The following is a 25,236-nucleotide window of genomic DNA, read 5'->3' on the forward strand; positions in this document are numbered from 1 at the left end:
CTTTCATGGCACCTAAAACATTACTTTCTAATCTCTTTGTCATGACAAGGTGCTTTGCACGCTACAGAAATAGAAACCTGGATACCCATTCAGTCACAAAGATGTCCACCTATAATCTGTACTGCCTATAAGATACATTGGGGCAATGGTGGCACAGGACATTTGTGTGTGGCCAACCAATGTCTAGTTTAATTCAAGAGACACACAGAAAGAGGGAGTCCATGCTCTACAATGCCTGGGTAGCCAGGAACTGGAGACTGGATAGCCCAGAGATGTAGGGTGCAACCAAACACTACAGAGAAAATAAATAAATGGATAGATAGATGATAGATAGATAGATGATAGATAGATGATAGATAGATAGATAGATAGATAGATAAAAGTAAAATGTCAATGAAATGATTCATAATGATATTCTGCTATATTCACATATCAGTGCCTTATCTAATTGTTATCAAAGAGGCTTTCTCAGTTAGCAGATGGAAGCAGTTGCAGAGGCCTCCAGCCACGCATTATGCAGAAAGAAAGTCTAAATTGAAGGTCTCCAAAGGGTCCCTACCATCAGAGATCGGGGTGCCCCACAAAAGAGAGGAGAATAGATCGTATGAATATAGGGGATAGAGGATACTAGGAAAACATGGCCTAGCAAATCACTTAATTAGGACTCACATGGGTTCATGGATACTGAAATGGCAAGCAGGGGCTTTCATGGGTCAGAACCAGGTCCTCTGAACACATGTTATGACTGTTAGCCTAGTGGTTTTGTGAAAGTCCTAACAGGGGGAGTGGGTGTATCTCTGACTCTTTTGCCTAGTCTTGGGACTCGTTCTCTCCTATTGGGTTGATTTGTCTAGTCTCCATATGAGCATCTTTGCCTTGACTTTTTATTCTTATTTTATCCTGTTTGACTGTTGTCTCTTATAGGCTTATTCTTTTCTGAAGGAGAAATAGAGAGGAAGTGTATCTGAAGAAAAGGGGACAGTGGTGGGAGGTAGGAGGAGTTGAGGGAGAGGAAACTTTGGTTGTGATGTATTGTATGCAAGAAGAATTCATTTTCATTAAATAAATAAATGAAAATAAAGACATACTTCCTTGTGCGTGAGGGGGGGATATTTTTCCTCATTCTGTAGGTTGCCTCTTTAGTTGAATGTTAATATTCTTTGCTGGACAAAAGTAATTCAGTTTAATGAAGTCACATTTATTATTTACCTTAATGTCTAATGAAGACTATAGAGGTCCAGCCCCCTATAGTCTTTTCCCAGAGTTGCAGAAGAGATGCTACCAGTGGCAAAGAATTAATCAGAGGGATGTTGAATGAATCTAAAAGTACACTGAGCTCTTCAGTCCATTCATTTTATTCTTCTAAGTCATTTCTGTCTACATAGCTTCTTTTCTGTTCTTATACTTAGCTCCTCTCAGTCCCTTCTCCTGCTGTTCATCATTGTTCTATCCATCTTTCTTTTTTCTTCTTCTCTCAAGTTTCCAGTTTATATACACATATAATCAGCAATTCTTTGGCTTTGGCCACTTTCTGGATCAGGCAGGGCAAGTGTATTCAGTAGATAAGTAGCCTGCATCACAGCCTGATGCACCTGGTTTGTATAAGCCCTTTTGTTCTAAGTTAATTGTTAAAGAGGGAATCTTTTAGAACTAGGGATATTACTTGAACTATGGGAGAAAGGAGGGTTTAAGCTTAATTTTCACAAGAAATAAAGCTTTGTACCTAATATCTGCCTTGCCTTGGCAGTTGTCTCAGTAAGTTACTTACCTTACCTCAGGAAACTAGCGGGTGGTCTGAATGCTCATCTATCTGCAGTCTGTCCTTGTATGTTTGGCAAGTATGTCAGACAAAATACTTTTGTCCAGCGTTGGCTCTGGTCATACTTGTTAATAAATATAATTACAGAACGCTAGTCTTCTGAGTCTAATGCTAACAAGGAAATGAGGCCTGAAAGAAGGGGGTCTTGACTGCATGCTGTTTTCAACAGAGTTGGGGGAAGGTATCAAAATACCCCAATAGAATAGGGGAAATTGTGCCCAATGAAAGATCAATGACACTGTTAGAAGTTCTTGGGAAAAGAATCAGATGGGAAAGCTACAATATCACAAAAGAAATTCATTGCAGGAGACAGCTAATACATTCAAAATTCACTATCACCAATATTCCTTGAGTTTTGACTTTTCCAGGTAATAGCTTTGGCTATTGTCAGTTGAATTCCTACTTCATATTTCTTTGGCTCATAGTAAATGTCTAGTATATTGTGGTCCTGTTCAGAAAGTCCTTTCATGTGCCAATAAATTTAAGCATATTAACTACTTTCTCCTCTCTCAGATTCATAGTATCCAGCCTTATGTTGATGGCCTTTCTCCATTTGTAGTTGAGTTTTGTTCAGGGTAGAACAAAGAATACATGTTCTTCCTTCTGCATGGGCTATCAAGTCTGACCAGAACCGTTTGTTGAAGATGTTCTATTTTCTCCAATGTGTTTTATTGGTGTCTTTTTCAAAATTCAGGTGGTTGTAGGAGCATGAATTATTTGTAGGTCTTCAATTCCATTCTGTTCATTCATGAGTATTTTTGTTTCAGTCCAGTATCATGCTGTTTTATTACTATGTATCTGGCAACATAGATTGAAATAATTTAATCTGTAGTGATAGTTCCAGTAGTTCTTTCATTATTCCTGATTGTTTTAGCTACCCTGAGATTTTTTTCTGTTCCCATATGAAATTTAAGATTATTTTTTTCAATTTATGTGATGAATTGAGCAAGAATTTTTGCACATTAGACTGAATTTATACATTTCTTATGACACAATGGCTATTTTTACAACATTAATCCTGTTATTTACAACATTAATCCTGTTAGTCCTTGACTTTGGGAGCTTTTCAATCTTTTGTTATTTTCTTCAATTCTCTTTCCAGTGTTTCAATATTTTTATTGTGAAAATCTTCCACATTTTTTGTTATAATTATTTCCATTTTTTGAGGCAGACATGAATGGAATTGTTTTTTTTTTTTCATTTCTTTCTTGATATGATTATCTATTAAGTACAGTAAGGCTACTAATTTCAAGAGAGAGGAGACATAATACAGTTGTACATGGTATGAAGGGTAATACTGGTACAGGAAGAATGTACTGAGGAGGATTATGAGAGGGCAAGGTAAACAAGAAATACAGCAAGACTTAAACTGACACAAAAGATATTTTAAAAATTAAATTGAAACCTACTAGTGTAGAAACTTCTTAAATATTTACATGCACATACAAAAGAGTTTAAGTGGATTTACTCTATAATGGGACAACACTGCCTATATTAGGCACCAAAGGCACAAAATCCAAACAGTACAGGGACAGGAATGGCTTACCTCCTTCAGAGTTGTTGGCAAGTGAGATCATGTGTCACTAATCATGACAGGATATTGCAATGCTACTAGCTTACCTTCCAGACCTTCATGGTAAGACTCTATTGTTAAAAGGTCCATACATTTGATTCATAAAACATGGGGAAATCAGGTTCATATCACCTAGAAGCTTTACCCTTATTAGCTACCTTTTATATGACTAGGAGGTGTTATGAGTTCTACCAAAGGAGAAAAAGAATCACTGATCTTCCCCATATATGGACCTTGCCAGCTACACTAGCAACTCACTTAACAAGACTCTCCCACTGATAAGATAGCATGAATATCATGGCAGTAATCATTACTTTCAAACTAAATATAAGGCCTGCTCCACAAGCTGAACCTAATACCTTGAACTGTTTTTGGAGCCAAGAACCTGTAGATAAATTGATCATTGATACTAGGTGAGAACCTACTAATATTATTAAGCTAGCTCCATACAATGTTATAATGATTACTCAAGACTTCTCAACCCTCATCAGATAAGCTCCATTTTATGATTGCTGTAGCTTGATAAAGTGATGCACAAATTGTCCACGTGTAGAGAATAAGAGACTGAAGCATTACCAGCCCTCAATGGGATGACTGTGTCTATCACACATAGCTCAGTGATCATGGTCAAAGAGAGGAAACAAAGACAGTGGCAGCCACTGGAGATGGACTACTAAAAAAAATGCTTATAGACAAAGCAAAGCAGGTGCACATACAAAATCAACAGAAATGGAAGCAGAATGCACACGACCTGCACAGAATCTCTATAGACAAAATTCTAGCATTAATAGAGGAGGGAGGACAAAGTATCTCCATTACATAAGGAGCCACTGGCAGTTGATAGATACTGGGAAAAAAGAGGGTAAGATTTTTTGAGGGTGTGGTTCCTGGTAGGTAGACTACTCTCTAGTGAAGACCATACATCTAGGAGTAAACTAACACTTGTTTGATTGAAAAGCAAAGTAAGACACAAATTTGGTGGCCATGGAAGGGAGAATGGACTGGGAAGAATGGGAAAAGAGAAAATATAATCATAATGCATTGTACAAAATTCTTAGTGAACTCAAAGAATGAAAAAAATACACATTTTGAGTCAATATTTTCTGCTAAGTCCTGTACATAAAGAGAGATGCCAATATTCTACATCATCTTTGCAGATGTGTTTGGAAACCAATTTCTGCATTTCCACAATTTTAGATTTCTACTATCAAATATTAAAAAGACGTTAATGAACATCTCTGCTTCAAAATGCATGTCTAGATTTGTATAAGTAGCTACATCCAAAAATATGCACATATATTTTTCTATCTAATTACAACTATGTAATAGTCTAAAAAATCATACTTCTATATTCTATTTATATAGTCTATATGGAACTGTCTTTATTTTAAATTTGTTTTTCTCCAAATGCATGTGATTATTATTTTTAGTCACTCAAGTATTTCTTCTGCATTAAAATGTTGGAAACTGTAATTTTCACTCTTATTGGATGTATTTTATCTTTCTTCCTATATCTAGTTCAATATTTAGTGAAGTAGCTTTGAATTTTAGAGAAAATATTTAATATTTAGCAAACAGTTAAAAATGTACTAAAGTCTGAAGACAGCACTTTTCACATATATAAGTGTATTTTACAAACATTTTAAAATATAAATTTTAATTTCATAATAATTGCTTATGGTATGATGTAAATTTTAAGTTCATTTCAACAAACACTTATGAGCCTATAAATGCAAGAGTTTTTCAACGGTAATGAAACCATACTTTGTCTTCTATTGTAGTATGTAAACTTATTTTTGAGAATGAGTCCTTATATTCAAATCTTTTCAGTTTTTAGTGTTTTGTGTTCTGTTATATAGTTAATTTTTCATCATTTTTGAAAATTAAGTCTCAATTGAACCTGCTTTATGGAAACAATGTTCTTATAATTAACTATTAGTTCTTAGGGAAATTGACTTTCAAACTCAATTTTATAAACAACTAATATTTCACTCTTGTTTTTAATTGTTTGGTGACCATGATGAGACACATACTATTTGTATATTAATGATAAAAATACATTTTTTTTCTGTAAAATTGTTCTTACTAATTCAGAAACAAAAAAGGATTTTGAAAAATATAGAGGATGAGGGGAAGGAAAATGAAAATTACTGCATGTGTACATGGGCACTTTTATAACTACTGCTATGTTTAATAAAGTTGAAGTAATGTCGAGTTTCTTATTTGTTTCTGGCATTTAGCATTATATCGTTTCTTGATAATACTAAAAATTTTGTTAAATAAAAATGTTGAAATCATACCTAATTTACAACATATTCCACTGAAGAATCTACTTTGTGAAAAATCATAAAAGTATAGTTGTTATGTCGCCATTTATCTTCAATAAAGACCCATTAATGATTAAGAGCTAATTATCAGAATAGGAATGAACATAATTGCTTACTTAGGGCTTATGACTGTGGCAAAACATCTTGACCAAAAAGCAAGTTAAGGAGGAAAGTTTTTATTTGGCTCACACTTCCACATTGCTGTTCATCACTGAAGGAAGTCAGGACAGGAACTTAAAGCAGGGCAGGATCCTGGAAGTAAGAGCTGATTTGGAGTCCATGGAGAGGTGTTTCTTGCTGGCTTGCTTCCCCTGGCTTGCTTAGTTTGCTTTCTTATAAAACTCAGGACCTAGACCAGGGATGACATCACCCAAAATGGGCTGGGCCATCCCCATTGATCACTAATTGAGGAAATTCCCTACACCTGTATCTCATGGGGCATTTCCTCCACTAAGGTTCCTTCTTTTTGATGACTCAAGCTTGTGTCAAATTGACACACAAGACCAACCAGTACAATAATATTCACATTTAGATGTATTTATTATCTTCTTCCCTTTCTCACAATTAAAGAAACAAAAGACCTAAACGTTAACCTTTTTTTCAGAAAAAAAATACAATAAAAACAGACAAAATTCTTTTCTTTGATGTTTGTGATGATCAATACTGTGGCTCTTTCAAATACTTGTACATGGAACACAAGCACATTATTGTTAACTCAGATGTAATTTCAGGAAATTAAAAATTGTGTCATCTGAAATAATTCACATTCTTCTGATGATATGTCATAGCTCATGGATGTCACTTTGTATTAAAGAACAGTATTACATCTTAATCATATTTTTCCTAATGAAAAGTAGTAAATTTTTTAAATATTTCAATTGAATCACATCACTTCTCTCCTCCTCTTCTCCTTCCAACCCCTCTCAAAAACCCTCATTCAAACTCCACCAAAGTCTTTTTCAGTGCTAAACTCTTTTGCTTCGATTATATTATATATTCATATATATTCATATATATGTACACACGTGTGCATGCAAGCAAGCATATATACATTATACTAAAACACACATTTATATATATATATATATATATATATATATATATATATATATATATATCCTACTGACTTTCTTTTTTGTTTTTTCTGTATAGATGTTTCAAAGCTCACAACTCTCCACTGAACAACCCATAAGGGAGATCATCCCAGTGAAAAGCTAATTTCTTATTTCCCAGCAGTGAATAATTGCCTATAGTTCATTTCTAGGTGTAGGAGTCTATGAAATGTTCTCACTTCACATTAACCTGTCTGTTAATCTGACTATTTCCTGGTCTTGTTTATGCATCTATTTCCAGTAGATAATGTTTCACAGCAGACTTCCTGGTATTCTGGCTCTTACAGTCTTTCAGTCCCCTTGTCTGTGATATTCCCTGAGCCATAGATGCCAGATCTGTGATGTAGATGTATCTGTTGTGGTTGGGATTCCCACAAGCCTTTTATCTCTGCATTCTTTTCAATTGTGGTTTTGTATAATGGTCTCTGTTTTCTATAAAGAGAAGCTTCTTTAATAGGGGGTGAGAGCTACATTTATCTGTGCAAGGACAAGATTTAGAATGTAGAAATAAGTATGCAAAGTGGTGGTAGATTATTTTGTAAGGGTAAGGTTTACACCTGGCATGAAGTTCTACCTGTTGGGTCCTAAATTCAATTAGACAGCTGTTGTTTGCCACTATGTAAAAGTGCCACTTATATCACTTTTATGCATATCTTAGCATTATGGTAATTTTTGTGATTCATAGGTATTGCTTTTGTGTCAAATTATTTAATTGCTTTCCTACCTGGGAAGTTTGCATATCTTTTTCTGGAACCATGGTAGCTAGACTGGAAATATGATGCTTTCAGATTAAATACCACTCGAATAACCCAAATTGTGTGTTTTTTGGTGTGTTGTCTTCACCAATAGGGGCCCAGCCCCAACACTCAAGGGACAATCAAGGGCTTACCTCATTAATCTATATTGATGTTAGAATATTACTTGGAATACCTGAGCAGCTCTTAAAGGGATGATTCTCATATCTGTTACTAGGATTTTTGTTAGTCTTTGATTCTTGTTGGGAGCATTGTCAGCCATGTAGTTTAATTCACTTTAAATATGACTGCACAGATGTATATATTTAGAGAGCAGGACTGGAGAAAAGATTCTTCAACCTAATAAAGGTTAAATAGGACAAGCTCAAAACTAACATCATCCTAAATGAAGAGAAACTCAATGAAAACCCATTAAAAACAATAATGAGATGATAGGATAGAACCGCAAGCTGGAGCAATAAGAAGGGAAATGGAAATTAAAGTGTACAAATAAGAAAAGAAGAAGTCAAATGACTTCTATTGTAAGATGATATGGTACTATACACAAGAAATTCTAAAATTTCCACCAGATAGCTCCAATAAACAATAATTTCAGCAAAGTGCCAGAAATACAAAACTCAAGAAAATGAGTAGCTTTTCTATTCACCACCAACAAACACAGTTAAGAAAATATCACAAACACACACCCATTTATAATAGGATCAAAAACAATAAAATGTCTTAGGATAACCTAACAAAGGAGATGAAAAACACCTGTAATGAAAACTTTAAATATCCGAAGAGATGAAAAAAGACACTAGAAAAAAATCTTAAAATTCATATAAAACAAGTAAAGAATCCCAATAGTGGAATAAATCTTGACCAAAAAGTATACTGTAAGGATTACTATTCCAGATTTCATAATGTATTATAGAGCTATAATAAAAAACTAATATCATAATGATACAAAAAGAAACATACAGGGCAATGGGATATAATAAAAGACCCAAACATGGTTACTTGTAACTAGTGTCATAGCTGATACATGATAAAATCCAAAAATATACACTGGAAAAAGACAACATCTTTAAAATATAGTGCTTGGAAAACTGGATGTCCACAGTAGAAGAATGGAATTAGATCCATAGATATCACTTAGTATTAAAAGCTAGATCTATGTGGATGAAAAACCTCAGTTGGAAATATGAAAAATTAAAACTACTAGAAGAAAACACAAGCAACCCCTTCAACATATGGAAGTAGAAAGTACTTCTGAATGGGACCCCCTCCATTTGCCAAGGAATTTAGGCCAATCAACAACTGGTACTCCATAAAAGCAGAAAACTTCCTTACAGTAAAGGAAATAAGGAATGACTTATGGAAGAAAGTCACAGAATGGGAGAAACTTTATGCCTCTATATACCTGGCTGATGATTATTATCCACAATATACAAAAGACTCAACAGAGTCAAGGAAACAAATGACTCAATGAAAAAATTCACAAGAGATTTAACAGAGACTTCTCAAAAAAGAAATAAAAATGGCTTAGAAATTTCTAAAAGCATGCTGATAATCCTTAGCAATTAGAGAAATACAAATTAAAGAAACTTTGAAATTTTATCCCAACATAGTCAGAAATGTTATGATCTACAAAAGAACTGATATCAAATCCTGGCTAGATTTTGAAGACAGAATACCCCTATCCCTTGTTGCTGGGATTACAAATTGGAAAGATACTTGCTCAGAAATGCTTATAGTTGCTCTAGCTATAACATCCAGGAAATGGAAATAACCTATATGTTCTTTGACAGAGAGGTGGTTAATGGAAATGCACTATGTATGCAAAATGGAGTACTATTAAGGTGTAAAAAAAAGGAAATCATGAGATTTGCAGATAAATCAATGGACTTAGAAATGATTATACTGAGGGAAGTAACCCAGCACAGAAAGACAAATATATTGTTTTCTTTCTTAGCTAGATTCTCTAGATCTATATCATCAGATGTGAGTATATAACCTGGCATATCCATAGAAATCAGGGAAGTAGAAAGGGATCATGTGGTGGGAATGGGACTTGCTAAGAGATAGCACTATAAATGTGTTATGAAAGAGGAAAAAGTAAAATGGAGAGGGGGTTCCAACTGAGGAGGAGTAGAGGAAGTTAATGCAGAAGGAGGAATAAATAACAAGATTATTAAAACCATAAGTAATCATATTATTTTATATTTACGTAAAACTGTACACAATTCAAGTATTATATGTCATAAGTCATATATATGTATGTGGGACATATGTATAACACACACATATGTTGAGTGATATTTGATCACACTGTGTGAAGGCAAAGATGTGTTTCTGTCCTTTCTCACCTGCCTCAGGCACCTTATGATTGGTTTAATAAAGATCTGAACTGTCAATAGCAAGGCATAAGAGGATAGGCAGGATTTCCATGGAGGGAGAGGAATTCAGGGGAAGAATCTGAGAGGCCTGGAACTGGCCAGCAAGATGCAGAGGAAGTCAGATGTACAGTATGAAGGAGAGGTAACAAGGCACATGGCAGAATATAGATTAGTATAAATGAGTTTATTTAAGATATAAGAGCTAGTTAGGAACAAGTCTAAGCTAAGGCTAAGTCTCATAATTCATAATAAGTCTCCATGTTATTATTCAGGAGCTGGTAATCCACATATACACACAGTCTTACAGGTAATAAGCAGTCATTAGAAGAGAAAAATGACCTGCTGGACTTACTTTAGAGATACATGAAGAATAAATAGGACTGAAATTTAGTTTAAGATAGACTACTGTCAATTGAATATAAACACAGTGGTAGATTTTACTTCTCTTAACATTCATAGTTGCTGAATATTTATTTAATGCAAATATTTACTTAATCAGCAATCTGAACATATACCTTTAAATCTGGTTGATTCCTTTTTATACAAATGAACTCTGAACAGGTAAGAAAAGAATGCAATGGTGACATTTGCAGATATCTGGGTTGCAGTGATAATATGCTTTTCAATAAAACTACAAAACTACCAGAGTCAGTAGAAAGTAAGTGATTTCTGTAATAGAAACAGCAATAATTCAATCACTCTCATTCCCCACTTGAGAGGAATTTGAATGTGAATAACATGGAAATTTACATACACAACCTTCAGTTTTTCCAGTTTATCAAGTTATGAATAACTAATATGAATTGAAAACCTTTTCCAAAATGTAATTATTATTTCTTTCAAATGATTAATGAAGTAAACAATATAATTTTACAACCTCATGCATTAGTTCAAATAGTAATTTCAAAATGCCCTGATTCTTTTGTTTTACTTAAGTTAGTAATTTATTGACACTTTCATATTAAAAACTAAATATAATTAAGGAACATTTCTAATTATTAAAATAAATTTCCTTGGATGTTTGCTGTTGAGTCTAACAGACACTACACAATTTATCTGAGGTTTGGATATGCTGTATTATATTCTAAATATAATTACATACAAAAAACTATTAGACTGTTTTCTCTTTCAATATGATATGTTCCTGTACAGTGCAGTGCTGATGTTGGTTTATCTGATCTCAGATGAGCATTGCTGCCAGCATCAATTCTAGGATTCTGCTCTCACAGGACTTCTGGCTATATTCCCTTCTACGAACAATATTTGTTCTTTCTTCTCTCTACAAATTACTAACTCACTCTCATTTCCCATTCAAACTGCCATGAATTCTTTCATTCAGTTCCATTATTGAATTTCAGGAGACTCAAATAGGTATTACTCTCATTCCAGGTTACTTCGTGGTCCCCTGGGCATGTTAACTAGAGTGCCTGTAACCGTACAACTCATTTATGTCCCAGTCACCAGTGAATAAATGAGGTTAAGAAAACTTTTTTTTTTTTTTCAGAAAAGATTGTAAGTTAGAGTCATGCTTCACAAACCCTACTGATGATAAACTTTTGGGGTACTCTTCAAGCAAAGTGGTTAAAGGCTCCAAATTCACATAGCCACGTCTACACACTGCTGGTGCAGGAATCTCAGCCACTCTGTCCTGCTTCTCCAGGGATAAGATGAGATGCATGTGTGGCTTTCTTTTACCATCCCACATATCTTAATAATGTGCAAGGATGAGTACAAACGCAACTGCAAACATCTCAGAAAATAATTATGAGCAGATATTAGACAGGGAATTTCAGACATACTGCTTTTATCTGCAAAGCAACATGGGAAAGATTTCTCTTCTTTGAAATGAATGTCAAGGTGAAATTTTTTTGAAGATCCTTGGATTGTGGAGAAAAGGGAAGATCCTGAGTGTACAGTAAGGAAGTTTGGATGTTTTCACTGAAGTTTCTGACTTTTATTACCATGGTTTTCAAAGTAACTTGATTCTAACAATGTACTGCTTCTATGTGGGAAGAATTTCTACCAGCATTATTATGAAGAAAAAATATGCTGAGGTTTCTGAACTAAACAAAAATGTAATAGTGGGCCTTGAAATGTAGACCAGTTGTTCCTGAGCCAGCCTTACCCTGAGCAGCATATCTCTTGATGCACAGAAGAAAATTCACCAATTTCAAGATGCCTGGATATTAGAACTTTTTTTTATTTTTATTTCTCATTTTCCTACTCAGAAAGTGAAGCAAAATATCTATCTGACAGAGTAGATATCATTGAAGCTTGAACTATGGCCCAGGGAAGTCACAAGTTTTCATTGCAAATGTGTCTGATATCACCATTGTTAACAATCCTCTTTGAACAGTTTTTTTAGTTTCTGTGTAATCAGTAATGGTTTTATGCTTAAACATATACAAATATTAAAGACACAAAGATGAAATATTATATTTGATTTCTGCACCTGAATAATGAGAGTTAAATTGAGTTATGTATAAATATTATTCTATCCGTAATATTTTATATTTTAAGACTCATGATAAATTGAGCTAATCTTTTAATATTAGACCACTATTAAAATTTGTATATTTTTATCAAAAATTGAATTGTGTGTACCACTAACCTTAAAAATAACCCCAATAAATCATTTGCCATTGACTTCTGTAATTCTATTCACAAATAAGTATATCAAGTATCTGGAATTTGAACCCAATGCTCTGTAGAAGGTCCTGCTGCCATCTTTCTGTGTTTGTAGCAATTTTACAACCACTAACTCATATCCTGATGTAGCTAGAGTTTTCCTGCCTTGCCCACAGTCAGGACAAATCTTTGTCACCCTCCAGTCCCACAGCTGCTCAGACCCAACCAAGTAAACACAGAGACTTATATTGCATACAAACTGTATGGCTGTGGCAGGCTTCTTGCTAACTGTTCTTATAGCTTAAATTAATCCATTTCTATAAATCTATACCTTGCCACGTGGCTGGTGGCTTACCAGCATCTACACATACTGCTGGTCATGGTGGCAGCTGCAGTGTCTCTCTGTGTCAGCCTTCCACTTCCCAGAATTCTCCTCTCTCCTTGTCCACCTACTTCCTGCCTGGCCACTGGCCAACAAGTGTTTTTTATTGACCAATCAGAGCAATTTGACATACAAACGTCCACAGCACTTCCCCTTTCTTTTTTTTAAAAGGAAGGTTTTAACTTTTACACATCTCCAAAGTCAGCTTGGTATATTTGGGAATTTGGGCGTAGCTTCTCTTACTACTTCCTGCTGGACGGGGTGCTGTATCTTATGGGGACACAAAGAAAATTTTAGGATCATGGAGTAGTCCGTGAGACCGTATCGTCTGAGCCAGATGCCTTGAAACGATTCGGGATGTTGGATCATCTGGGCCATGGTGTCATCGGAGACCTTTCAGGTGGTCTTGGCTGGTCAAACCTGATGTATCTTAATCTGGAACAAATCCATAGCCTCTGGCTTTCTGTGGAAACAAAAGCAGAGCCTCCTTTCCAAAGCAACATATTCTTACATCCAAATTTTGAAGTTAAGGTACCTTTAAAATACACATTTTGGCATAACTCAACAGCTTTTGTAATCAAATGTTTCTATTCAGTTATGAATATCAAAGAGAACATAATCCATATTCTCTGTGTGGTAGCCATCTTTATGTGGCTTATGTTTTATATTGCCTTGAGCCTATTGCTTTAAACTGCAGCTTTCTAAGCCTGAAACGGCACCGTGGCTGCTGGCTCCTCCCACTTCAGCTTCCCAACATGGCGGTGGTACGTTTTCCGCCAGCTCTGGGAGCCATTAATTCTCAGATATAGTGGGTTTATGTTTCTTATCAAAGCAGCGTGTAGCCCAGAAACCTCTTTTTGTTTTGTACTAGCAAAGGCTAAATCCACCACGCAGCTTAATGTGCCATTTGCAGAGGCCTCATTCTCGCCATACTGCAGGTCAAGCGCACACCCCAGAAACCCGCCATAGTAGATCAAACACACAGGCTGTGCTAAATTGAGAGAAACAACTAGGAACTGTTTTTAGCTCCGTTTTAGAATCTTTTTTTTCAGGTTTTAGGTGGAAACTCTTGCCCCACGTTGGGCGCCATTTGTAGCTAGAGTTTTCCTGCCTTGCCCACAGTCAGGACAAATCTTTGTCACCCTCTAGTCCCACAGCTGCTCAGACCCAACCAAGTAAACACAGAGACTTATATTGCATACAAACTGTATGGCTGTTGCAGGCTTCTAGCTAACTGTTCTTATAGCTTAAATTAATTCATTTCCATAAATCTATACCTTGCCACGTGGCTGTTGGCTTACCGGCGTCTACACATACTGCTGGTCATGGTGGCAGCTGGCAGTGTCTCTCTGTGTCAGCCTTCCACTTCCCAGAATTCTCCTCTCTCCTTGTCCCACCTACTTCCTGCCTGGCCACTGGCCAACAAGTGTTTTATTTATTGACCAATCAGAGCAATTTGACATACAAACTGTCCCACAGCATCCTGACATTTTCATTTTTAGGTAGTATCTGTTGAAAAAGCAAGGAAGGCATCTTGATATCTTCTCTCACTGGGATCAATACATTGTGGACAATATATTCTCTTATGGATTTACAAGACTACAGCATATTTTGTATTAGGGTTGTTTTGTTAAGATTTCCTTCTGTTTCTAAAACCATAGCTTATTCCCAATCATGCATTATGGCAAGAATTTGTGAGAAAATCAGATACATTATTTCAGAAAGTAGTAATGATTTAAATATCCTCAAACCAAAATTTATTCTTAAAACTTTAATAATATTGTAAGAAAATAAATGCCTGTTTTGAATTTCATTTAATTATATCAATTTTCATAATTACGGAAATATGCATATTTTAAAATAATGTAGCAAGAATATTGATTTTGAGTGACTGAGACAAGATAGATTCAAATGTGTTGATCAGCAGAATCCTGAGCAATTAAATGATATTTTAAAAGTATTTATTTTTGTTTTATGTCTTACTATTGGGGGTAATTTTTGGTGTGTGAACAAATGAATAAATTGTACATGGTGTGTGTTTGTTTGTGCATGCAAGGTAAAAGAACTCAGTGATGTCATTCTAAAACAATGAAAAGAAACTGTATAAATAGGAAAGACCAAGGAAGTGATAAACTTATCACTATCAAATTACAATAAGATATAGTATTTCTTTGGACTCTGAAACAAGTTCTTTAGTACTAGGTTTGCAAGGTCCCTTATTTTGACTGTTGCTGATGCTTAGAACACAGCATGAAAAGACAAGCCAGCACTCCATATTATCTTAGAAATGACATTTTGAACTTCATGTAAAAGCACATTGTTCACATAATAGGAATTATTGCTTGATGTTCTTTTCAATAGAATAATCTTTAAACTGTTGAACAAAGGGACATATTATTTCTGAAGACATTCATCAGCTGAAAAAGTAAATGTATTATTCAATAGACAAGTATGGAAAGTATATTTATTGTGGTTGCTATGTGAATAAATATTTTATTTTTTGGAGATAATTTTAAAATATTTATTCGTATAGTCAAACAGCTGTGTTAAAAATAATAAAAATAAAATGTTCCTCAGGGGAAAGCTACATTTTATTTGGAGCTCAGCACTGCAAAAGACTTGGAATGCAAGTTAATGCCAGTGGCAGAACCAGGTTAAATGCACAAAACCAAAACAAATTAGAATCGATTAGAAAGGGATATATATAAAATTTTTTGTTCTAGAGTCTGATTATTTTGCCAGTGTTTGCAGTTCAGATCTTAATAAGATCTGTGATGCCTTTCAGCTGCGAGTAAAACAGTGACATTGCAGTGTAAGTTATCACCACCCTGCTAGGAAAAGCCAGAAGTCTATTAGGGCCCTGCTAATTTAACAGATATATGGAGAACCTGATCACCAGAAAGAAATGAAAAGCATGATTGTTGGTCTGCTGAAGGACTTTCTAAAACAGACCATCTCTTGCTAAAGACAGTAATCCAATGTTACTTTTCATCATGAAGTAGCTCTTTAATCAACCAGTTATACAATAAAGTCTTATATCAAGGCCCAAACAGAAGGAATGAGTTAGTCACTATCTGTTTACTATTGAACCTACACCTAACCTATTTACTCCCTAGACTGCAAACTGCTAGATGCAGTCCCTGAAGCTGCATGAAAGAGTGGAAACTTTAAAAGGTAAAGTCTAGAAGAAAGCTGATGGTTGTTGGCTGTGTACCTATAATGAGTATCTTGATTTCCTTGCTTCTTCTCCTAGCTAAGAAGGGAATAGGCTTATTTTTCCAGATACTGCCTCATCTGATACACACTAACTTCACCACATATTTAAAACCAATAACAACAATGTTGCACAAACCAATACATACACAGCAGTAAGAAAATTTAAGGCTGTTCTTCCCGGAGTTTTGTATTTATTACAATAGCAGAAAGTCAACCCACACATAATCCTAAACAGCAATTATACTACTATTCTCATTGCATAGATGGCACTGTGATCCAGGGATTTTCTGATCTAAATGCTCGATATTCTCCGAATTTGGTGGTTTTGTATGCATTACTAACAAAATGTGGCTACAAAAGAAATCAAAATTTATTCTATTCCCAATAACTAGAAGTGAATGTCACTATGAGAAAGGTTGTAAGTTTCACTACGATTAAGAACTAATGACATTTAAGAGGAGTTAGAATAATAAAACTTTCAGAAAACAACATACACATACTCGCTTTTAAGGGGATAAAAATAATTATTGTGATATCGCCCCCAGTATTAGACAAACAAAGCAAACATTCTGTGACAGAATTTTGGGCAATTGTGATATGAGATTATTGGTCGTTAAACAGGATACTTTATATCAATTGCCATAAGTAACTTGTGGGAAAGGAAATAAAATATATTATTTTATATGTAACACTCCATTATAATCACATTTGAGACCGAAGAGCAGTGTTAATATTTAGTGCTTGAAGTTGAAGATGGGGAGAAAATTGCTTTCTATTTGAATCATCTCAACTTCATTTAAGATATTTTTTAATCTTAACTTAGCTAGCCTTGTACCCATTAGAAAAACAAACACAAATATGTTTCTTCAGTGTAGTTTACTCAATCATTCAGGGTATTCCAAGGCAATACTTTATTGCTGGAGAAGATAAGTTTACTTTTGTTTTTTAGTCTTTTAATATCTGACTGAAAGGAAATCAAGTGCAGATTATCAGAGCAATGGGAAAGACGTTTGAGGCATCTCAAGGATGTAACAGATTCAGTGATAGACCTTCAAGGACAATTTGAGATCTACTCAATGAATATTGCACTGGGAAATAACCACTGGCAATTGTTATTTAGGGACAGAATGTTTTGAAATAAGTAATGAAGCATTCCCACAGAGGGATCTGTCCAAGATATGGTTTCCAGGTAGTCGCACTATTTTGGGAGATTCAGGTAACTTCAAGAGATGGAAGTATAGTGATAGACATGAGACTGCTGAGGGTGTAACTTTGAAGGTTATGTCTGAGACTTACTTGATCATTCAGTACTCTGTGACTGCTGTCACTAGCATCTACCATTTACGCTCATCACCATGATAGTCTTCCTCACCACAGCATAAAAAATAATAAATCAGACTCTCTACAACAATGAATGAAAGTAAATATGTTGTTTTATTGTATATTTGTAAACAATTGTACTAAACTTATTAATATACTATATATACATGTACATATATATATATATATTTCCACATATTTCTCTTTTGAAAATTGAAATAGTATCAATCATGCATAAGTGAAAAACTTAAACCATACTTAATCCTGTAAACTGCACTTAAAAGTAAACACTGGTTGTACGACTTTGAAGGGATTAGTAAGTCTTGGTCTCTTCGTCTTAACTCCCTTCTTCCTAGATAATAAAGAGAGCATTTCTTCATCATATTCTTCCAGCAATTGCCTTCCAATATGACAATCAGAAGTCCAAAGCAGCAGTCCATAATCTTTGACAGGAAAGTCACAAACTATTAGCCAAAATAAACTCTGCCTTACCACAAGGTATTTTTCAGTCACTTTGTTCATGTGACAGAAATATGAATATAAGGCATAGTCAAGAGAGGTTGCTGTTAGGAGAAACTAGGCAGAGGGAAAATGAACAGTGTGGGGGTTTCCTCTGTAGAACTTCTCTAAACTCCAGTCCACCTCAAAGCACAGAGCCAAAAGGTACTATCTACAATGGATTGTTCATGTTTATTTAAAGCCACATTAACTAATGTTCTTATGTAATTATGTGACCCTAAAGACATCACAGATAAATACTGCATGAGAAAACAACCTCATGTTCCTGAGATGGCTTAGACAGTAAAGTCATCTGTTGCCAAGACTTTTGGCCTGAGTTTTATCCCTAGAAACATGGTAGAAGGAAAGAATTGACTTTGTCCTCTGATCTTCACAGATGTTCTGTGGCACTCATGTGTGTGCAAGTACACATACACACACACACACACACACACACATATATACACACTAATAAAAAGTAATACAAACAAATTAGTAGAGAAAACAACATGAGGTTATTTTAGTTTTCAGATGCTTATATTCATTCTGGAAATAATGTGATGGTTAAAATGGCTTATATTGTTATCTTCAAATCAGGAATATATCTCTTTAAATAATGCAGGATCTTCAAGTCAAGAGAAATATTGCCCTCACTAACAGAGGATGGCAGCTGCCTATTTTATGCAAATTGGTTAAAATAAAATATTTTAGAAGAAAAATATTTAGTATTCCATTTTATACAATTGTGTATATAAATTTCAATAATTATATTCCTGTGCCTTGTCTGATTCTATTCTGATAGAAGCAGAAAATAACTTTAAAGGAAAATCAGGTACTAGTTGTGGGAAAAGGAACAATCATTTTCCCAAATTCTTTTTCCTGCCACGAGGCTTGTCAAGTTTGGGCCTGTGTACAGCATAGAAATAAGAGCAACCAGGCCTCTGTCTACCAAGATAGCTTTTCGCTCAGCAAATGCAACAGACACAGACACCCTTTTATGTCAAGATGCTGCATTTAATTGCTGTGCAGCAGACAGACTGCCTTTTCTAGTAACGTACTTTGCATTCTTATGAAGCTGTCTCGTCATTCAGAGTAGCCAGGTTTCTGCTGTTTTGTAGTTTACCATTCTGTTGTGGTTTTGGAAGAACCACCTGGGGCAATTATCATTGAAGTAAAGGGAGACAATGTACACATCACCTCAAATATAGTTGATATGGAATAAATATATTTCATGTTGTGTAATTATTATACTGCAGTATGAAGGAAAATCTAGAACAAATTCTTGCTATTTCTTAGTATCCACCATTGAAATGCTGTCCTGTTCCTAAGGAACAGTCATAGAAAAGACAAAGGAGAAATTCACTATATTTCCCTGGAATTATAATTCTTACCAACAAGAAGGAATTGAAATAGCTTTGTGTATTTATTGCTGAGATAAATGTTTCCCTCTTCTTTGGCTTTTGCAAAAAGCTACAATGTCATATTTTACCCACTTTATAGATTTTTATCCCCTAAGAATCCTCATAAGCAGCACGTTATTTTGTTTCTTCTTTTTTTTTTTACTTTTCCCCCAAAAACATAATTCTGAGTTGATATTTTGTAAAAATTGCATAAGTGAAGTGCCATAAGACAATTATAAAGACATTTATTAATTTTTTTTTCATAATAAAATTCTTATAGAGGCCTGTCACGGATGTCACAGGCTGTTCCAGCTTTGGTCTTGGAAGATTGGCAGCTCCCTCTACTGTTTCTCTGAGTATGGTGCGGGGAACCCAGCCTCACCCTTTGTACAATTTCCTTTGCTGTGGTGCTGGACTTTCACAGCTTGTCAATTAATAGCCTTCAAGCTGGCAGGCTTTCAAACACAAGCTGACTTTCAGCAGTTGGATGGCACCTTTAGGACACCTGCTTCAAAGAGCCATCTACTGCAAAAGAAAGCTTGCTATTGCTGTTAAAGCAGAGCCTGCGAATCACACCCTTTCTCTGGAGCTTTCTATTTCTGTATATATATCCGTCTGGTCTGTTTACAACAGATGTAGGCTCTGAAAAGCAGTCCTGCTTGGTGATAAAAATGTGTGGCTTCATAATAGGATTTCTTTTATATGTTTTTGCAGAAATATTTATTTTTCATGTAGTTCAGATTTGTGGGTAGCTTATTCTTCTTGACCTCATTCATGTGCTTTACACAAGCCAACGTTTTTACATCTTTATCTCACCAGATTCATTTCTCATAACAGTCTACATTTTTCTAATTATGCTTTTGGTTTTGTGTGTGTGTGTGTGTGTGTGTGTGTGTGTGTGTGTGTGTGTGTGTGACAATAAAGGAAAAAAAGAAACAGGTGTTACTGTTCCTCTAAATAGAAATTTACAGAAACTGGTCTGCATTTCTAATGACTTTTTCTTATACTAAGATAGTCTTCTACATCGCCAAGAATAAAAGTATTCATTATGCAATAGTGTCTTAGCTATCTCATCTTCAGTGACAAGGATATAATAACCTGCTTCATCTGCTAAAACATGTAAAACTGTAATTAGTTTCTACTTTCCCTGAAATGATTTTCAAAGAGTGTAGATGACGCCATTAAAGAGTCTGAAACATATAGGCTAGTAGGAAATAGCACTTGAATCCATTACCTTGTCTGTTCTTGGAAGTATTACCACTTGCTTAAAAGTGACAGTGTCATTTTCTTCATAGTGGCTCTTTCATTTTCCATTTCCATGTTTAGTTGGGTTGGGTTTTATTTTCATTTTTTTCCAGGTAGGTGTCCTAGTGTAGGACAAGCTAGTTTAAAATCTCAGCCCTCCCATGTCTATCACTCAAGTCCTGATACTTCAGACATGCAACACTAGGACTTCTGTGATGTAGCTTTTCTAAACTCAACCCACCATGATTATTATTACCCCAACATTACCTTTTTGCATAAAACTTACCTGAGAAATGACAAGTGACAAAAGACAAAGTAAAACTCATTAAAAAATGATCCTGGTTTTGTGCATATAAATAATTACTCTAGATATTATGGTGGTGTTATTGTGTATATGACCTAGGACAAATATTTTCCTCTCAGTTAATTGAGATGTTATATAGACATGATGTCTCACACTGATAAATACATAAGGAATGTTTCTTCTTTGCTCTATTCTTATTAAGGTATCTTAAGAAAGTGCCATGATAAAATTATATTCCAGTGCTCCATATTTGAAATGCTTATAGTTTTATAGGAATGGAATGGCTTGAAAGAAAGGAAGTGGCACGATTAGGAGGTATAGCCTAGTTGCAGTAGATATGGTCTTGTTGGAGAAAGTGTGTCACTGTGGAGGTGGGCTTTGATGTCTCATATGTGCTTAAGCAATGTGTTGTGTTGCAGTTCACTTTCTGTTATGTAGAACTCTCAGCTCGTTCTCCAGCACCCTGTCTGTCTGTACACTGCCATATCCCACCATGATGATAACAGACTAAACCTCTGAAACTGTAACCCACCCAAATAAATGTTTCTTTTTTAAGAGTTGTCTTGAGTGAGGGACAGTGTGGGAGAGCAATGAAAGAGATATTTTAATAGAGGAAGACATTATGGGGTTAGGGAGAAACTTAGTGCTAGGGAAATTCCCAGGAATCCACAATGACAAACTTAGATTAGACTACTAGCAACAGTGGAGAAGGTGTCTGAACTGGCCTACCCAATAAGCAGATTGGTGAATACCCTAACTGTCATCATAGAGTCTTCATTCAGTAACTGATAGAAGCAGAGGTAGAGATCCACAACCAAGCACCAGGCTGAGCTCTGGGAGTACAATCTAAGAGAGGGAAGAGGGATTATATGGTCAAGGGGAGGGTCAAGATTATGATGGGGAAATCTCCAGAGACAACTGAACCAAGCTTGTAGGAATTCATGAACTTTAAACTGACAGCTGTATAACTTGCATGGGACCAAACTAGGCCCTCTGCATACAAGAGACAGTCGTATAGCTTGGTCTGTTTGAGAGGCCCCTGGATGTGTGATGGTGCATGAGCTCTCTTTCTGGAGCTATGGTGGGGTGCCTTGCTCAGCCTTGATGCAGGTGAGAGGGACATGGTCCTGCCTCAGCTGAATATACCAAGCTTTGCTGAATCCCCTTGGGAGTCGCTACCCTTTTGGAGGAGGGGATGGGAAGGGTTAGTGGGAAGCAGGATTAAGGAACAGAGGGTGATCTGTAGTTGGTATGTAAAGTTAATTAAAAAATTTAAACAAAGAAACTAAAAGAGAAAAGAAAAGAGTTGTTGTGGTCATGGTGTCTCTTCACAGAAATAGAAACCCTAACTAGGACAGATGGTAGCATATTGATAAACAAGTTAATATGACTTGAGCCATATAAGAATATACTTACAATATTTTTAAAAATTAAAAATAACATTTAGGTAAATGAAGGAAATTCAATTATTGGACCAGCACATCCTAAGAAAATATCTACTTCCACATGGCAATAAAGCAATTCTGTCAATGATGAAAAAGAAATTATTAATTTTACTGCATAAACTGGACTATGGAATTTCTTACACAGCAGTTCCTTAAATGTTGAGTTACCTGTGTTAGGAATACTCATAAGGCAGAGAGTGGAATTTCATGTCTTTGGTTTCAGCATAGAGAGGCAGAAGCAAACCGATCTCTAAAAGTCCAAGACTGTCCTAGTCTATATAGTGAGTTCAGGGCCAGTCAGAACTGAATGAAGAGATCCTGTCTCAAAAGAAGAGAAAAAACAAACAAACAAACAAACATGAAAGATTCATAACTTGTGTTGCTTAAATTCATAAAAGAAAGAGTAACACAATGATATTTTCACTTCTAATATTTAGTCTATTGACTGCTCTTCATCCACTAATAATTATGAAAATAAAATATTTCTTGGTGTAATCAGAAAACGAACTTGAGCTATGTAAAACTGCATATCATAATTTGAATTTTAGGAGCCATTTCATTGAGTACTTAAGGAAATATTATAAAAAGATTACTTGTGTGAACTAATTTATTGATGTGCTTATTAAAATATAATAAGAACCAGTTATATAATTCTACCTGAAATCCATGTCCAAGGTTGGTAACACCTCCCTTCATTCCTTTAGTGTGCAGTGTACTGACTCAGGCAGTCCCTGGCCACCACTTGCTCTCATTCACTGAAACACAAAGCTCCTCAATACAGCAGTGGCAGTGTTGAGGAGCATTAAATGCTTTCTTATCAGGCATCTAGCTTCTAGATTGTAATGATAAGATTCAATAAACCCACATTTCAACCCTGAATTCATACCATTAATTCTCGGGCACAATAGCTATGAACCTTTACCTTTTACATATATATTCTGACTCTGATCAGACAGCATGGTCATCAGGAACTGCTGAAACAGCTGTTCTGCAAGCAAGCATACCCAAAATTTAGTTCAAATAAAATTTTAGTCTGAGACATCATTTTGATTTAGATAATGATTTTAAAAATTCTCACATCTGTTGTTTTGGAGAAATAGCTGATTACATAACTTTTTGTATATATCTTTGCAAAAAAATCTTTACAGTAAAATATCTCATTATGGAACCTAGTGCTTACTCATTTGCTGAGAGGTTATGTTTTGGTACCACTTAATATGAGAAAATAAATTGCATATTTATTACTGAGCATTGCAGAGGAATTTGAAAGAAAGCAAAGTTTTGTAGATGTTCAGGTATTCCTGGTTATTGATATGGCCATGATAGGTATATCTTTCATCAATAGTATACAAAGTGGTTTTTATTTTGCAGATGCTTTAACAGTAATTAGTTGTGTTCTCTAAAGAGCAATGAATGCCTTTTGTACTCGCACAGTTAATATTATTTTCATGACACAATACTCCTTGCAGAAAAGCATGATCATGTGATCTAAACACTATCACATATTTGAGAATGGCCTTTTATACGTTCCTTTCAGTTTGTGGCCCCAGTTCTGTTTTGCAAATGGTACAATACAGAAGGACATGGATGCTAATATTTCTCTATCTGTGTTGGCTCATGGTAGAAGCAGCTCCTGGTCCAATTAAAATGAGTCTAGGGTAAGTGATCACAAACAGTGTCAAAGTTGTCTATGGCTCCCTATGGTCTTTTCTCTCAATTTTAAGTGATAAGGCATTGGAAGCTGGTTATACATCAATATATGCCACGTTGGTTTTTCATTTGTGAATCTTAGTGCTGCACATTCTGAACTGTCTATCTTCTTGTGTGAAAGTGTGATCAAAAGCATTATAAATTCCCTATCACTTGACATAAATGTCTGCAAAGATTCATAATAACATTCTCTCAAATCAAAATGACATCTTTATATTATTCTGAGAAGACAAACCTAACTGCCAACTACTGATTGATATTCTTAGCAAGAAAACAATGATAACGATCATAGACTAACACGAATCAAACATACATTCAACTGTATTTCGTCTCATACATTTTAAAAAGTTTAACATAGCTGGTGAGAATAAACATAGTCATTCAAATAAAATGATAGTAAGACCAAATAAGTGAGTCTTCTTTCTAGGTAAGAATAAAATTAACTGAAGTCTGGAGTGCCCCTGCATGCTTTAAATACTTAATTGAGAATATAGGTCTAAGAAAACTGGTATAAAAATTTAAATATAAGGTAATTGAGTTATCACTGGTAGCCTAAAGTGAAGTCAAACTGCAGTGTTTTCTTCTTGAAATAACTATTTTTTCTAAAACAACCATTCTGTCTTTTGTCAACTATGGATGTATCATCACTACTTGTATCATTTTAGAAGTCAGTTATTCTGCCTCTTTCTTTCCATATAAGTGTTAGTATGTGAAAGCTACATTTAGCTTGTATTGATAAATTTACCACACATTATATTTTTCTGTTGCAGTGATTAACATACTGTGAAATGATTAAGTAAGACTAATTAATATGTGACATAAAGTACCAAATATTTTTGCCGAGAAAAATATTTATAATACATCCACTTGGTGATACTGAAATGTGTAGGACTTTTCCTATTATGCCCACATTTCTTCCTCACCTTATCCGAAGGTAACCATCATTGTATTTTTGCTTCTATGAGTTCAATTGTTTTAGAATTAGGATATAAATGGAAGCATGTGATATTTGCCTGTTTTTATTCATTTCTTTTAGAATAATTTTACTTACTTCCATTTATGTTATACAAAAATTTCTTGCCATAAATCTCATTAAGATTCTATTAGTATGCATGATATGCTGA

The sequence above is a fragment of the Peromyscus leucopus genome, chromosome 2 (assembly GCF_004664715.2).
Source record: "Peromyscus leucopus breed LL Stock chromosome 2, UCI_PerLeu_2.1, whole genome shotgun sequence".
NCBI lineage: Eukaryota > Metazoa > Chordata > Mammalia > Rodentia > Cricetidae > Peromyscus > Peromyscus leucopus.